Genomic DNA, 17,590 nt, shown 5'->3' with positions numbered 1-17,590 from the left:
CCTACTTATGTCGTCACGGCTGTAGAAATCTTGAACCTTTTGTATAGTTTCATTGCTGAGGATTGTAGCCCCCCTTTCAGTGATGACAATAAATAGAAACTGTATTGAGTACATCTTACGGACGGGACACATTTTCTTAATTCGTTTATTTGTTAAATATGAATCACTGGTTGATCACACTTTGAAATTAAATTGAAATGACATTTCTTCCTTTACATATGTGTTTTCAGAACGTTATTATTTTTCTACAGAACATAAAAAGAACTTCTTTACTTTTTTTCTTAAGGACGGGACATCCGAAACACTTTTAAGTGCTGAGCTATTTCTAGGAGAATCAGAAGTGATAATCCACTGCCGAACACTGCATCATACACACAACAGACAATGACTTTTTCCCTCCAAGCGTTGCTTTCTCAAAGTCAGTAACATGGATAAATAAGTGTTGCCAACAAACGCCTGAAATATTTCCCGGCAATGCACAGGCAGTTCAGTAAATTCAAACTGCCAAAATTGGACAAAAAAAATTTTTATTCCGTTTATTTTATTTTATTTATTTTTTTTTTTTTTCACTCAATGATGCACATTCTTCGCTAACTTAAGGCATATTTTCAGTTAAATACCAACAACATGAAAATTTCACTACAAGGTTTACTTTTGCATGGAATGGCCGATAAGTAAGTAAGTATGTGAGTGTAAGAACTGTATAAGAAAGGTCAAAGATAGAAATATATCGCAAAATATATATTCACAGATAGAAATGTGAAGATGTATGAAACTGAGGCAATTCTACATCCTGAAAATATAAATAACTTCTATACTGATTTGTGTGATAAATCAGAGGAGGCCAAATTGGAGGTGTATACCTAAATCAGTGAAGTTTGAACTAAAGTAATTTAATTATGCCTATAACTTTTAATGAAGTAAAAAATAGGATTAAGAAATGACATACCTGCCGTAAATGGAATTAAAAACTACATGTAGAGATGAGATAGTTTATATGTTGACTAAGTTTTATAATGCAGTCTTAGATACAAAATATATCCCTAAACAGAGGAAGGATAATCGAACTGTATTTATACGAAGCCAGGAAAATATGCCAATGAAATGTCTGTTGGAGCCCAAGATTCGATTACCGGCAGAAGTTCATGTGATTTGGACTCGACGTTAAGTTGTAGATCTACGTCTTATATAGTTTCACTGCTGAAATGGACGCTAAACTGAAATCAAATCAAATGAAATTGATACCGCTGTTAAACCTGAGAGAAAAGAGAGGCCGAGTTACAAATGTTTCGTTGGTATAACCAAAGCATAAGATACGATGATGCTACGGTACGAGACCGAATCGATATATGCCAGGAAAATAAAAAAAATATACGATAGTAATATATTGACTTTTAGTAATGCTGGTGAATCGGTAAAGGTTGAAAGAGGAGTGCGACAATGTGACACCTTTGAGCTCCTTATTGTTTTAATGTCGTAATAAGTACTGCGATAAGGAAATTGTATGCAGGTTGTAGTTTCGAGAATGTTGCGATTCCGATATTGACCCATGCCGATTATATATTGTTAATAGCAAACTCCGAAAAAGATCTAAATAGTGTTTTTAATATGTTTAGCATTATGATAAATAAGCTAGGCGTGAAAATATCGGCTGAGAAGTGTATTTCATTTGGAGTAAGGAAAAGGGTAGGATCTGGGCAGTAGACTAGTACAAATTGTCTATTGATGGGCAATTAATAAGAAGTGTAGAATGTTAAAATTTGAGGGGCGTAAATTGTAATTTTTGAAATTAAAAATTCTAAAGAAAGGAAAAAAAAACTTACCGCTAATCTATTTTCTAGGTATTGTAGTATACTATTTTCTCAAAAAAAAAAAAAAAAAAAAAGTTTAATACCGAGAGTCCCTCCTTTGTTTTGTTGTGAATCTTCAAACATTGCAATTTTTCGAAAATCGGCCATATTCAACCTGAAATATCTCAAAAGAGACACTTGACAAATCTCAAATTTCCATAAGAAGTCATTATTTGCGTAGTAACAAGTGGATAAAATTTGATTACACGAGACTAGACTAATTTTTATTTTTTTATTTATTTTTTTTAAAAGTCGAAATGTGGTTCATTAGTAACTAATGTGCAACGAAACTGATGGTTCATTCTGCAATTAAATTATGTATGTTAGGTGTTAAAACGTATACAATTGTGTTGTTTTATTGTATTTTATTATAATAATATTTTACTGGGACACACTAATTATTAATCGTGTTTTCAATTAAGTAATTATTAGGAAAAGAAATGATGTATTGCATGACGTAGTTTTTGAGCTTGTGTAATTCATAAACTAATGAAGGTAATATACACTAATGAAAGGAGGAAACAACCGTTTTTTTTTTTTAATTTTTTTTTTTACACACACACACACGCCAGAATTCTCTACAAGTGCGAATTTTATAACATACAAAAGGTGAAAAAGTGACTGACGAGACCGAGACTCGTACCCGGGGCCTCCGGCATACTGTGCCGATGCGTTAACCACTACGCCACCCAGTCCGCTTCGCAGATGGTCCGCAAACTGGATGGCGTAGTGGTTAACGAACCGACACGATATACCGGAGGTTCCGGTTCAGTCAGTCTTCTTTCACTCTTTGTATGTTAAGGAGACCACTTCATCAATAGGAGATCCTGTTTAGCTCACTATTTAATCAAAAATAGATAAGAATACAGATTAAATTAAAAAAAAAAAATGAGGTCGGCGCCGCAAATCGGTTCCCAAGTGGCTGCCTTTGTATTCAGTATAAGACATCTGTTTTCCTGCGTCTCTTCCAGTGCGGATCCAAGGGGGCGATCCCCCCCCCCTTCCAGAAGAGGAAACTTTCTTATTTTATACATATAAATAAAACCCATCCCAGAGTTTGAAGCTGTTGAAAGTAGCTCTAAGTAGCAGTATGACAACCCTCCCCCCCCCTCCAGAAGTTGGTCCTGGATCCGCCCCTGGTCTCTTCCAACAAGCCATAAATGGCACATGCATGTGTTTCGGTGGTGTGTTGTTGCCATCACTTAAAACCTTTTTAAAATTTGGATATTTTACCAATTATTTCTAAATGGGTATGTCTGTATATAAATATTGTGCCTTCTTTGCCTAGCAGGATTAGATGCGGGCTACTAGATGGATGTAAAGCGGGAATGTGGTTCTCAAAGTTTGAGTATTTATGCATGTATTTTGCTTAAATAGTAATCTAAAAAAGGCTTCCTATTAATAAAGTGGTCTTGACTACTTATGAACTGCTTTAGCTCGAAAACTATATTAGACAAAATAGCGTTTATTCGTAGTAATTATTTTCTTCCAAAGATGATTAGGAATTAGTTTGTCCCAGTAAAATATTGTTTATTGTTACGTTAAAGTGACATACATAATTAAACAGATTTATGTATTAATAGCTTACAAACATAGTTTAGTCGAAGAATTGTTTAGTTTAGTTGTACTTTAGTTGCTAATAAACAGAATTTCACCACGTAAAAAATAAATAAATAAAATAAATCGTATTTCAAACTTTAACATTTTTTTTAAAGGCAGTGTAGTAGAGTTAAATTTGACGAAATATGTACAGGTTGTAAATGTAATATATCAGGATTCCCACAGACCTAGAAAATCAGGAAAAGTCAGGATTTTTTTTTTTTTTTTTTTTTTTTTTTTTTTTTTTTTGTCAGGGAAATTATTGAGAAGTTCTGTAATCTCAGGAAAACAAAGTAATTGTTCTAGATAATGAAGGCAACTTTGAAGTAATAAGGTTATTTGGGATGTAGAGATCAATCAACACAACAGTTACAGAATAATAGGATACAGATACATTAAGTCATGTGTGGACAAACACCGTGCTCGTGGGTTTTCTCGGGGTTCTCCCGTTTCCTCCCACTTTCTTCATTCCACCATTTCACTCATTTCTCATTATCACCGTGTCCTTTAGCCTAACCGGCATAAGCGTGGGACGTTAAACTTAAAGATTTCATTTTTCATTTCATTAAGTCATGTCTAGGTGTATTGTGCCGGGTTTGTGGTTATATTCTTAACTCTGAAATCAGTTAAGCTACAACATCTTCAAATCCCTTAAAGTAGACAGTGTGTGGTGTCTCTGACCTTTTGAACTGAGATACAGCCTTTAACTGAGTGTGTGGTGTAAAGTAGACAGTGTGTGGTGTCTCTGACCTTTTGAACTGAGATAATGTCTTTTTGACCAACTTGAAGCAGGATGCGTCACGAGGGACAGTGTCCAAGATGATGACTGTTGACAAAGCACAGAGTAAAATGACATCGGCGAAGTAGAACAGTAATCGGAAGTAAATCCTCAGTGACAGATTTCACTGAGCATTAAAGCAGCACTCAGAACCGTTATGCAGTTGCGATGCGAGTGACGAAGCAACTTAAGCGGCATCTCCCACAGCCTGTGTCGGTACAGCCCGTTACATGACATTGATATACGGGGTCACATTGCATAGGGGAAGCCACTAATAAGAGATCATAATGATTTAGCACGACGCCAGTGGTGTCGCGAACATGCGAACATATGGACTGCTGATATGTTCAGATGAGTCATCTTTAACCTTATTTCAAACCACGGACCATATTTATGTGTGGCGGACGCCAAAAGAATATCTGTACTGTCTTCACCCAACCATAAACTATTGTAGTGGTTCTATGGATCATGATATCCTGGTTTTCAGTGAGTTTTGTGTTGATGTATAGTGGTCATGCTGCTGCCGGTGATTGTGTCAGCATTCTAAGATACCATGTGCATCGTATAGTCCAGATAGTTCTGGGCAGTGACGCAATATATGAAGATGGTAATGCGCCCATTCCTATAGCTGGAGCTGCTGCAGCCTTATTTGAGGAACATTTGGATGACGTTGAACCTTTCTTGGCCCACCCAATCTCCGGTTCTAAACATTGAATATCTGTGGCTTGTGTTAGGGACGATCAGAACCGGTTCCTGAAATACTCAGGTCCCGAGTAATAATGTTCCCAGGTATTCGGTTTTCAGTTTTGGAACCAAACACCCGATTCTAAGTTCTGGAACGCAGTATTCGATTGTAGGTTCCGGAACCCTGTAAGCGAGTCTAAGTTCTAGTTTAGAGTATCCGTTTTTCGAGTCCGGTCACATACTGCATAGGAATATGAAGTATGATTTTGGTATTAAAACACAGTAGAAGTTTTCAAATCTTAACTGAAAGTCCAATCAGAGAGCACACAAAATATCTTATTACATTGGTCAGTATGATTTTATTCACAAAAGAAGTGAATGCCGAGTATGATGCAGTTCGTCGTCCTCAATTCAAAAATGTAATCGGAATCTTTCCATGAGGCAAGGTTTCGTCGTGACAGTCATTTTCTCATTGCTATACGTGAAATCAACCGTATTTTCTTGAAACATGCATGCGTTAGGAGCGGCATAGCTCAGCTGTTTATTAGCGTGGAAGGATGATTTAGTGTTAGATCATTGTGGAAGGACAAAGCTTTCACTTGGAATAGAATTCGTCATCACCGATCCCATAAGGAGGTGGGGGTGGGTCATTGAATGTCGGTGAAATGTTGTGCAAATTGTATATTTTCAAGTAAGCAATCGCTCCCTCCCCATCCATTCCGCAAGTTAACCGTCAAAAGTAAGCTAGACAACGTATGGGACATACTGTCATATAGGTATTCTATTTGCCAAAGATGTTCGTGTTGTACAGTTAAAAATGTGGGAACTAATGATTTTTGTGTGTAATGTAGATCAAGGTCAGACGTGTTTAGCAGACATCCAGTGTTGATCGTGTAGTTGATTTTTCTTCAGAATCCCACCTACTAAATCTAGCAAATCTCATTGATCTCATTTGGATTACAGTTGTCTAAACAGCAAGCTGAACTTACAGGTTCGAAGTTCAAAGGTTGGAATCTATTACACAAAGATACAGGTATATATATGTATTGTAGTCGCAATAGTGATTTCAAATACTATTTTTCTACAGAGGATGATTTTTGTTTTGTAATAATGTTAATTCACTTTAGGAGTCTCTTGGACATGAATGGCAATTGTTCATAGACCCCTCTAAAATTAGTTTGAAGGCAGTACTTCCTGCATAATGGCAATGAATTATCATCAATACCTGTGGCCCATGCAGCCGACATGAGAGACATGAAACTATGAAATTGCTATTAGATAAACTCAGTACACAAAATACAACTGGAATATCTGTGGTGATTTAAAGATCATTGCGTTATTGTTTGACTTGCAACGTGAATACACCAAATTTTGCTGTTTCTTATGTGAATAAGACAGCAGAGATTGGAGGCTTATCGTTAAGAAGCAATGATCTAAACGTGAAAATCTTACTCCTAGGAGCAAAATTGTCCTCAGATCCCATTGGTGAAACCCAAATATTGCACTTACAACCGCGACCTTATAAAGAATTTTGTAAAAGCTCCTGATAAAAAAAAAATTCTGCATTCATGTAGTTGAAATCTAAATTCCCCGAAGTTAGACTCAAAACAGAAAAAAGGAGTATTTATTGGGCCACAACTCACATCTTTATTGGATGATGACAGTTTTGCAGAAGTATTGAATCCCGTGGAAGACAACGCATGGAAATTCTTCGTAGATATGTCTCCGCACCAGAGGTTAGCTCTACCGCTCAGTGCAGTCGAGTGATTTCTGGTAATGGTCTTCGATATGGTGTGTTGATGTGCTTGTATGTCTTCAGATTCCAAAGGTACAAGGTGTTAAAAACCGCATGCAAAAGCTTTTTAAAGGGCCATTACTTCGAAAGCAAGCTTGTAAGGAAAAAATGTCAAAGAATATTTAATCATATTTTTGCAAGTAAAATCACCTCTTGAAATTTCTCTGTTTATTTTGGACACATCCTATATAGGGCTATTTTGTTCATATCATGCTGAAACCAGTAACGTATCATCATCATCATAGATATTCTGCTTATTGGCAGGTCACTTGCCGTAGCTAAGAAGCTTCCATGCTCCACGGTCTTCCGCCAACCTCTTCGTCTTTACGTATAATCCTTTTGTTTTTATATAGTCCATTGATTGTAGCCTTCTTCGCCCTCTCCCTCTTTCCTGCCACCATACCCTCTAGCACGTCCTTCATGATACCTCAATAATACCTAAAATTGTTCTTTCCTCCCCCACCATTTCTAACACCCTCTCATTCGTCTACCGCTTGACCCAAATAATTCTTTCCATTCTTCACCACATCCACATTTCGAAGGTTTCCAGTCGTATTTCATCACTTTTACGTAATGTCCATGTTTCCGCCCCATACAGTACAATACTCCACAAGAAGCATTTTATGAGTCTTTTTCTTAACTCTTTATTCAAGGTCCCACAATCTCCACATCCACATTTCGAAGGCTTCCACTCATTTTTCATCACTATTACGTGATGTCCATATTTCCGCCCGATACAGTAAAACACTCCACACTAAGCATTTTATAAGTCTTTTTCTCAACTCTTTATTCAAGGTCCCACAAAACAAACATTTTCCCTCCTAAAGGCTTCTTTCGCCACTCCTATACTTGCTTTTATGTCACGTTCGCACTTCATGTCATTACTAAGAATACTACCCAGATATCGAAAACTATTCACGTGTTCTATTTTCTTCCCTCTCACTTTTATATTTGACACAGACCGCTTCTTTCCAATCACCATGGCTTTTTTTTCTAACATTCATTTATCATCCCATATTCTTCAAAGCCCTTCCTCAAGTTTTCTAACATCCTATTAATTTTCTTTTCAGATTCTGCAACAAGCGCCATATCGTCTGCAAATCTTATACATCTAATCATTCTACCGAAATGCCGGGGGCCGCAGTGGCTCAGTGGTAGAATGTTTACCTGTGGTGCTTGGGGTCCCGGGTTCGATCCCAGCCCCGCCAAGTGAACTTTGTGGTGGACAAACACCGTGTGCGTGGGTTTTCTCGGGGTTCTCCCGTTTCCTCCCACTTTCTTCATTCCACCATTTCATTCACTACTCATCATCACCGTCTCCTTTAGCCTAACCGTGGCGTAACCGTGCTTCTAAATAAATATTAAATAATGTTGGCGAGAGATAGCATCCTTGTCGAACTCCCCTTTCAATTGCACTTTCCTCTGTCAGTTCCTCTCCTATCCTAACACTTATTGGTTCTGAAGGGTAAGGGGAAAAAACAAGGAATGTCCATATGTGTGCTTTAACGGGTGCTTTGCCCTATCTGTTGATGACTTCTGGTACTATTTGACTGTATATGCACGCATACGTAGATGTAGAAATGTCAAAGGAAAAGGGCAAAAGATTTGACTAACCCTATTCATTTTATACGTGGTTTTCAATATTAAAACGTCGTTTTCTTGAAAATACAATTTTGTGACATTCCTTCTTTTTTCCCCTTACCCTTCATATGTAATCTTCTTATGATACTTCGTTCTTTCCAATCCAACCCAATCTTCTTTAGAACTCCCAACAACAGTTCCCTATTCACGCGGTCAAAAGCCTTTTCTAGATCAACAAATACAACATACACCTTTTACCCTTTTTCTATAAACATTTTACCGATGCCTATCCTGAACCCAAACTGTTCCTTTTCAACCTTTTCGTTTATTCCTCCATACAACCTTCTTTTCAGTATTAGGAGCAGAATTTTAGCTGCATGAGATATAACACTAATAGTTCTATAATCCTCACATCTCTTTGGGTTCGTGAGCTCCCTCGTGGCTAAGCGGTTAGCGTACGCGCCTTTGGCGTGGGAGACCCGGGTTCGATACCCGGTGGGAGCTCATGTGGTTCGGATTCCACGTTAATCAGTAGGTCCACGTCTCATATAGCCTCGCTGCTGAAAGGGACGCTAAACTAAACTCAACTCAACTCGCTTTGGGTTTGATTTCTTAGCCATCGGTGTCATGATCGTCTTCAGGAAGTCTTTCATCCAATCTCTGTTTCATATATTTCATTGCAGAGTCGGAACAATTCTTTCTTGCCCTTGTCTCTCATGTTTTTAATGAATTCGATTGATATATTATCTATTCCGGCTGCCTTTCCATTCCTATTCTTGGATATAAAATTTTCAAACTCATCTCGAAGAATCTTAAACCCTTTATCATCCTCACCTACTCCATTTTCTACTTCAATATTTAGGCTACACGGTCTATCCCTACTCTCATGTAAGTCTTCAACATACTCTTTCCACTTTCCTATGACCTTACATCTCTCGGTGACTACCTTCCCATTCTTATTTTCTAGTGCCATCATAATAGTCCCTTGTTCCCTCTGAAATTCCATTGATTTCACTTCCTTGTACATTTCCTCATATTTCCCAACTCTTTCTAATTCTTCAATGTCCTCACATTTTCTGTTGTAAAACCCTTTCCTTGCTCTGTTTCCCTTCGTAACTCATTGTTTAACTTTCTGTATATATTTCTGCCCTCTTCTGTATCATCAACCTGTTTCCACGCCTTCCTTTCCCTCATTTTCTGTAACATCTGTTCCGTAACCCATGGTTTCTTACAAGGGACGTCACCCAATTGTCCGGACATATATTCATTACTTGTGATGACAGAAATTTTTGCCATGGTGCATGTTTTCTATTTTTCTATAATTTTTAAGAGTTGTGATTTGGTTAATAGAGATTACTGCAGAAGTCCCTTACTACCCTTTGTAAACGGAGTGTTAATGAAAGAACAACCACGTAGATACATATAAGGCTTAGGGGAAGTCGTATGATACGTATGACCTTGACCGCAGCCATCTTGAAATCGCCATTTTGAACTAAAGTGAAGTTTAAAAAATGAAAACCATGTATGTGACACCTCATTTTAACAGCAAATTTTCCCCAAAAGCCAATTGTATGCTTATTTTTGTTCTATAGTTAACTAGTATGAGTTTAAGACTGCTTCTAATGTGCACCAAACGTCCATTATTCAATCTTTCAAATTGGCAACATTTCAGAATTTCATCGCATGTTTTAAGATTTCAACTGGCACTTTGCAATTGTTGCCATGGCTCATGTTCAGTAAATTTATTACATTTTTTTAAAAGTTGCGATTTGTCAGTTCGTGAATAGTGTTGGGATAAGCATCCAGCAATCTTTCTAAATTTTGAAGACTTGCAGGTAATTATTTATTTTAACCCAGAGTACATGAGGAACGTATGGACCTATGTGACGTAAAGGAATACAAATGAAATTTTAACAAATTGGTGTTATACGAACACAAAATTATCATGAAATGTAGCCTACATTTTGCGCAAACGACAAACAGTTTTTTTTTTCTTTTTTTTAATAAATACAACTTTAAAGGAACAGCAGCAATGATAGAAAATATCAAAGAGACATAATATGACTGTTCCCAACACGCTGTTTGTACCATGAACAAAATATGAAAACAGGTAACTTGTTTATAAAGAGGTGTAACTTAACCTGATCAACACTGATTATAAATCTTACAAACATGAGCCATCGACAATTTTGTCTGACTAGCTAAACTATTGCCATAGAAAATAAATAAATAAATATACAATAAACGAATAAATATAAAACAAAACAAAATACCATTGATTTACACAATCATATTTTGTTTTCTTTTTTGAAGTGAATTTTCATTTGATTTCTTGTCTCATCTACTATCCATTACAAGCTACGTCTTCGGTATTACCTGAATGCAAAGTTGGAGTTGTTTCGTTGTGCGATTATTCATGTCAGTAAACGAGTTTTTGAAGGGCAGGTATAGGAAATAAATAATTACATTGCCTAGGAAATTAATAATTACATGGCAAGTCTTAAAAATTTAGAAGATTGTTGGATGCTTATCCCAACACTATTCATGGACTGACAAATCGCAACTCTTAAAAAAATGTAATAAATTTAGAAAACATGAGCCATGGCAACAATTGCAGAGTGCCAGTTGGAATCTTAAAACATGCGGTGAAAATTAGGAGTGTTGCCAATTTGAAAGATCTAATAATGGACGTTTGGTGCACATTAGAAGAGTCCTAAATTCATACTGGTTAACTATAGAACAAAAATAAGCATACCATTGGCTTTTTGGGAAGATTTACTATTAAAATGAGGTGTCACATACTATGGTTTTCATTTTTCAAAACTTCACTTTAATTCAAAATTGCGGATTTCAAGATGGTTACCTTCAAGGATATCCTTATCGTATCACTTCCCTCTAGGCATAATATGTATTACCGAAACCTTTATCCACTTATTATCGTTAATACGCGGGCTAGAAGCGGAGGTAAGGGACTTACGCACATAGTAAGTATAAGCAATTAATATGGTTGAAACTTTTCTTCAAATGGGCGTATCTTAAAACTAACTTCACCATTGTCTTCCTGATTAAATTCTAGCCCGAAATTATGTATCATATTATCCTATTCCCATTTAAAAAACTTGACTTTAATTCAAAATGATGGATTTCAAGATGGCTGCGGTCAAGGTCATACGTACCATACGACTTTCCCCTAGGCCTTATACGTATCTACATGGTTGTTCTTTCATTAACACTCCGTTTACAAAGGGTAGTAAGGGACTTTTGCAGTAATCTCTATTAATCACATCACAACCTTTAAAAATTGTTTAAAAAAAAAATAAAAAACATGCACCATGGCAAAAATTTCTGCCATCACAAGTAATGAATACATGTCCTCTATCAGAAAAAAAAATCATTTAAATGGGAGCGGGACAATTGGGTGATGTCCCTTGTTAGCCGTTTTGTGTTCGCAGTAACCTACTACTTCTTCTGCAGCCTTCTGTATGCAAAGTTTAATGTTCCCACTGTCCGTTACTACCTGTGCCTACCCTTTTCTCGTTTGAATATTTTTCTTAGAATTTTCCAACGAAAAGGTGTCTTACTTCCTCGTTTTCCAACTTTTCAGTATTTGTCCAGTAGCCAAGTTGGCGGAAATCATAGTGATTGGTACGGCAACTTGGACGTTAGTCCCAGGCGTGGTAAGAGTGACTTTAACGGCTGGGATACTGTGGAGTGGAAGGCAACGGGAACCACCAATCTATATTTTCCTAGTTTGCTAGGAGTAAAAAGTAACATGTCAAATGAAGTTAATTTCACGTACAGTTTTTGTAGTGTTGAGCCTTCACTGAAATGGATAATTAAAGAAAAAAGTACACATCAGCTAACATTTGGAATGTATGCTGGTTTTGGTAATACGCGAACCCACAAATAATAATAATACGATTATACGAAGTCTCCTGTGCACAGGAATCTTGTGTAGCCAAATAAGATTTTTAAAAATCTGACGTACGATATTTGTAATTGATATGACAAATTTATAGTATCAACAGCTGAACTTAAACAAAATGAAAATAAATTACAAAGCTCATTTACAGGATAGACTACTGCATTAAAATTAGGGTTAATGGTTTTCGTTTGGGTGAAGCGAGAATAACCCATCAGGTTTGTGTTGATTATAAAATCACACATTAATTTTTGTTTTTTTACATAATTAATAATGGTATATAGGTTTTATTAAATGGCATGAAACTTTAATTTCTTACTGTTATTTAAATATTCTTTTATTTATAGTATTTTGCGCTTTAGTTGCTTTTTATCATTAGTTAAAAGAGATAGCCAAAAATTATTTTTTAAGACTAAAGTGGTGTAAGATTTTTTTTTTTGTGTGTGTGTGTGTGTGTGTGTGTGTGTAACATATGGCTGCTTGGTGAGTTGGGAGGCAGAGCGTATAAATACGGTCCATGTTTGTGGGGGAGAGACTCTCTTCTCGACCACTGACTTCTACACATCTCCCAAAGATCCTTACCCCTCTGCGCCTCCTATAATAAAGGGACGTAGGAATGAAGTTATTTTTACCTCTCATCCGGACTTACAAAATGAGTAGACGGCTCTAAAACATAACCCTATCATTCTTTTTAAATCTTAAAATATTAAGATATTTTTAGATAGGATAAAATAAGGATTTTTTTTTGTTAGATCCCTACTATAAGGGAGTCTACTTTTTAAATTGAACTAGTATTATTGAATAATTTGTGCTAACTTTATTGGGCAGCTCTTTTGTGTGATAGAAACTGTTTATTTTAATGTAATAATGACAACTTTTCTTTTGGGATAAGTAAGCTTGACAGGGAGTTTGATAGAGAAAAAAAATAGCTGTTTTTTTTTTATTGTAGGTGATGGCGGTCGTAATACGACGAACCAGATAATTTTTTTTAACCGCTTTCGGAATGAGGAGGCGCTGTTCTTTTTTTGCTTTTAATATCCAGTCGCCTGAATAATGTCGACTGTGGAGATTCCTTTTAAATCTTAGGTTGTCTCTTGAATGAGGGGGGATTCACTGTGTTGTTATTGCCTTTGGAATGAGGAAGCATTTGGATTTTTAATTGTTTCTTGAATGAGGAGTCATTTAGATATATATTTATGATTGTCTCTTGAATGAGGGGGCATTCGGTTTGATTTTTTTTAACCCAGCTATCTGAGTGGTGCATAGCTGCGAATTTTTTTTTATTTAAAAAGTTTTAGGTAGAAACAGCTGAATTAAAGCTGGAAGAAAACTTTCGTTTTTAACCTGTAGAACAGCGTTTCCCAACCGGTGTGCCGTGAATGGGCCGCTGGTGTGCCGCGAGGAATCGAAACAAAATTATTAATTTTATAGCAATCAAATTGCAAAACGTAGGGAAAATGTATATTTGTGTTTCACATTACTATGAACCTCTACTGTGAATCTACAATTTTAAGTTTCATACCGGGTTACTGTCCTGTTCATTTCTAATGTTGAAAAAAATGGTTATCATTGTTATGACCATTATTGTTTCTTTATTGTTGCAGACTATTTCGTAACTTGAAAATTTAAAATATCATCCAATTCTTTCGACAAATTACCTACGTTTGTGTTTTAAAAGTAAGAGAGATTTGTTTATTCGTTCGTTATTTAGTGATCTTCCTTTTTAGTAAAAGGTTGAATCCAGTTTTTTTTTAAATGTATTTTTAAAAACCTGAGTCCAACTTTTCATTGCAATTGTTTTCTATTTTTTAATTAGAATGAAAAATAAGCATAATGATTTACCACACGAAAAAAAAACAATGAAAGAGCTTTCTTCTCTGTGAGAAGGAGATCATTAATCCCAGAAAAAATACCATTGTGTTTTTTTTATATTTGCAAATAATAATATCTGTAAGTGTGCCGCGAGAATCCAAGTAACACTCGTAGTGTGCCGCAAGTTGAAAAAGGTTGGGAAACGCTGCTGTAGAAGATCGAGTGAATTTTCTGCTAAGTGCAATTTTAAAACAGTCATCTAGTCGAGTAAGCTGGCAACAAAGATAGAATACTAAGTTTGCTTCGGTTGGGGATCAAATAAATCCTCTTCCAAAATGGATATTGACCGCTCGGATGAATAAACTGACGTTTAACAGAAAGTAGGTTAAGAAGTATAATTTAATATGTTCAAGAATATTAATTTTGTATATAAATTATATAAAGGGTGTAAATTACGTTAAAAAAAAAACTCAGAATACCAAAAACAAATATTTTTTACATTTAATTTTCACAAATAAAAAATGCTTCCCTAAATATTGAATAGTCTCTATATTTTTCTGTTACTTGTGTAGCTCTGTTTAAGGAAGCCGTTAAAATTTTTTAATTCTCTCCCCGGATGAGACCGGGAAGAAGCGAAGCAAAATTAAAAATTTTCACTTAAAAGTATATATGTCATATTTTATCTACCACATATATTATACAAAACAAATTATATATGTGTTTTTATATTTAAACGATACAGGTTCGATCCCTGTACATTCTTTGTTTCCTGGCCAGGTGAATTCTTATGTAATACGTTTTTTACCTTACGTAAAAGTGAGTAGTAAAAGTAATTCTAAAGCCAAAACTGAAAAATGCAACAAGAGAAATTTGAACGGTGAAAGTCATTTAATTAAACATTTGTTGAGTGCTGGTCTGAGATCCAAGGATAAAAAGATGATTTCTTTTATGCTCACTTCTTAAATTTGACACTTTTTTTTGTGTGTATGGTTTAAACTTTTTGGCTTTGTGCACTCTTTCCTTCCGAGAAAAATTACAATTTTATTCACATTAATTTTCGTGAGTATGAACTTTGTCAACGCTCAAACCTCGTAACTTCTTTGGCGCTCCCTTGGATTCAACATTGATATCCTGCTTGCTTGTGTTGTATAAACTTCCTGTTTTATCAAAGACAGACTGTTTTTTTTCGCTGGCACTTAAACATTGAACTGAAAATATATGAGATAGGCTTCTGTAGGTGGGGAACACCTGGGCTCAATACAAAAAGAAGAGATGACAGTAGATAAAAAAGAAAGCTACATTGCAGTTTCTGGAAGAAAAAAGTAATGAAATACGAGAGTGGATTGAAAAATTCGTGGTCTGAACTACAAATTAGAAAATATTTGAATAAGTTTTACTTTTCCTTGTATTAATCCTCGACCGAAATATATTTACACAACCTCTCCAGTAACGGTTCTATGCTACTTGTAAAAAAGTGATACCTCGAGCTCTGCAAAATATCCCAGTATAGCAATTTTCACCTCTGCATCCGAAGAAAATCGCTGACTTCCAAAAACTTCTTTAGGTTTCTGAAGTCCGAGGGGGCCAGATCAGCCAAATAGGGCGGTTGCGACAACAGTTCAAACCCACAAAATTAAAGAAATCAATCAGGATAATGTCTTTTCCAAAAAGTCAATCAGGATAATGCCTCTAGCATCCCCCAAAATTGATGCCATAACCTTGTTTGCCGACAAAACTTGTTTGGTTTTCTTTGGGACAGGAGACCCAGGTCGTTTTCATTGTTTCGATTGTTGTTTTGATTCCGGTGTATGATAGTGTACTCATGGCTCGTCCATAGTCACAAATCTGTTAATAAACTCCTTCGGATCACTTTCAAACAGTTCCAAATAATCACGGGAAAAGGTGAGTCGATTGCGTTTATGTTCAACTGAAAGTAACTTGGGTACCTATCTCGTGGTCACCTTTGAAAACCCTAATTCGTTTACGATAATGTTTTATGGTCGTTCATAGGAAATACTTACAGTCTCAGATTCTCTCTGATTTAAATTCTGAATCTTTCAAAGTCAGGTCACAGATTTTATTGACATTTTCTGTAGTTATCGACTCTGAAGGCCTGCCACTACGGGATTCATTTTCAATGCTGTTTCTGACACGCTTAAATTCAGGTACCGACTTTTTTCACCATGAAATACGAGAGCGCTTAGTCTTCTAGTGTCTCTACCATGTCCATACGAATTTCTTCTGGTGTTAAGCCTTTTTTTATGCAGGTACTTAATGACAGTTCGATGCTCAATTTTCTCCATGTCACACATTTCCGTCACTTCCGCTTACTTATTGCCTTATAAACCTCTTACCTGAAACAATAGAGAAAGGAAATTTTACATAGTGATTATCAACTAATATTGCTACGCAGCTACTGTATACAAATATAAAATAATAACTTCTTTCTAGTCAGGCGTTGAATATTCCAATTCTCCTTCGTATAAATGCCATAAACAACTTCAATACTTAACTTCTTCTCAGGAATTATTGCATAGCACTATACTTCAACAGCAGTGGATCATGGTTATTACATCTATCATCTCCCAGTATTGTTTCGAACAGTATTTTACTCTGTGTCCTTACTTCACAATGTCAATTTTAGCAAAAGAAAAAATACTGCCAGTTAAACAAGTGCATTTTCAAATTTCTATTTCTTCTGTGGAGTTTGCAGACCATTTGTGATATCCAGCCCTCGATTTTGGGCACCAGATTCTCAGCTCTAAAGCCAGGCACTCTTCTCTTGGTTTTGGATCTAGGTACCCGATTCCGAATTTGGGTACCTCATTTTCTGTTCTAGAATCAGATATCCCATTCCCACTGGATTCGGAACCGGCTAACTCGAATCCGAAAGTTTCTGGCCATCCCTAGTTTGTTTTGGAAACTCAAATTCGGGGCAGATTTCCACCTCCGTCATTTCTCAATACTGAGTGATACACTGCACACAGTGTAATAATCCACTTCTTCTTTTTTTTTAAATCATCAAATATTTTGAGAGAAAGTGAAAGAAAGACACTTGACGTATAATAATTTTTCATGAACTGCAGCTGTTACCAGTTGTAATATATATATATATATATATATATATATATATATATATATATATATATATATATATATATATACACGCTGATATATATATACGCTTAGGTAAATCTGTACTTGGATTTGTACTAATTTGAAGACGCTAATTCCAATGGAACTATTTTTAAGCATATATGTCCATGGAATCACGAGTAAAATGACCTCTTAAGTTGGGTTTTTATTTATTTATATACGTTGTTACCACATTGCCCCTTAAGTTCGATATACACCATCCTATTATTCATAAATTTGAGTTTTTGGTAAATTAATAACACCATTCTTGAACTGGAGTGTCCGCATTTACCTTCCTTATTAAATCAGTGTCTTCATATTTAGATCAAACATTTCTATTGTTCACTTAGCATGTAAACTATATTTTCAATATTCTTAGATCATTTCTTTTAAAACAAGTAGAAATTCCTGCGATAAGAGTTGATATGTTGAAT

General features: G+C 35.7%; 1 protein-coding gene across 9 annotated transcripts in view; it reads left to right on the top strand.

Moving 5' to 3' along the window:
* Nucleotides 1–17,590, top strand: part of LOC145678202 (uncharacterized) — a 147,008-nt gene that overhangs the window by 115,036 nt on the left and 14,382 nt on the right. The gene's annotated exons all lie outside the window — the stretch shown is intronic.

This window comes from Thermobia domestica, chromosome 2 (assembly GCF_964235325.1).
Source record: "Thermobia domestica chromosome 2, izTheDome1.hap1.1, whole genome shotgun sequence".
NCBI lineage: Eukaryota > Metazoa > Arthropoda > Insecta > Zygentoma > Lepismatidae > Thermobia > Thermobia domestica.
Note: the sequence above shows the minus strand (reverse complement) of the source record. Positions and strands in the feature narration are given on the sequence as shown.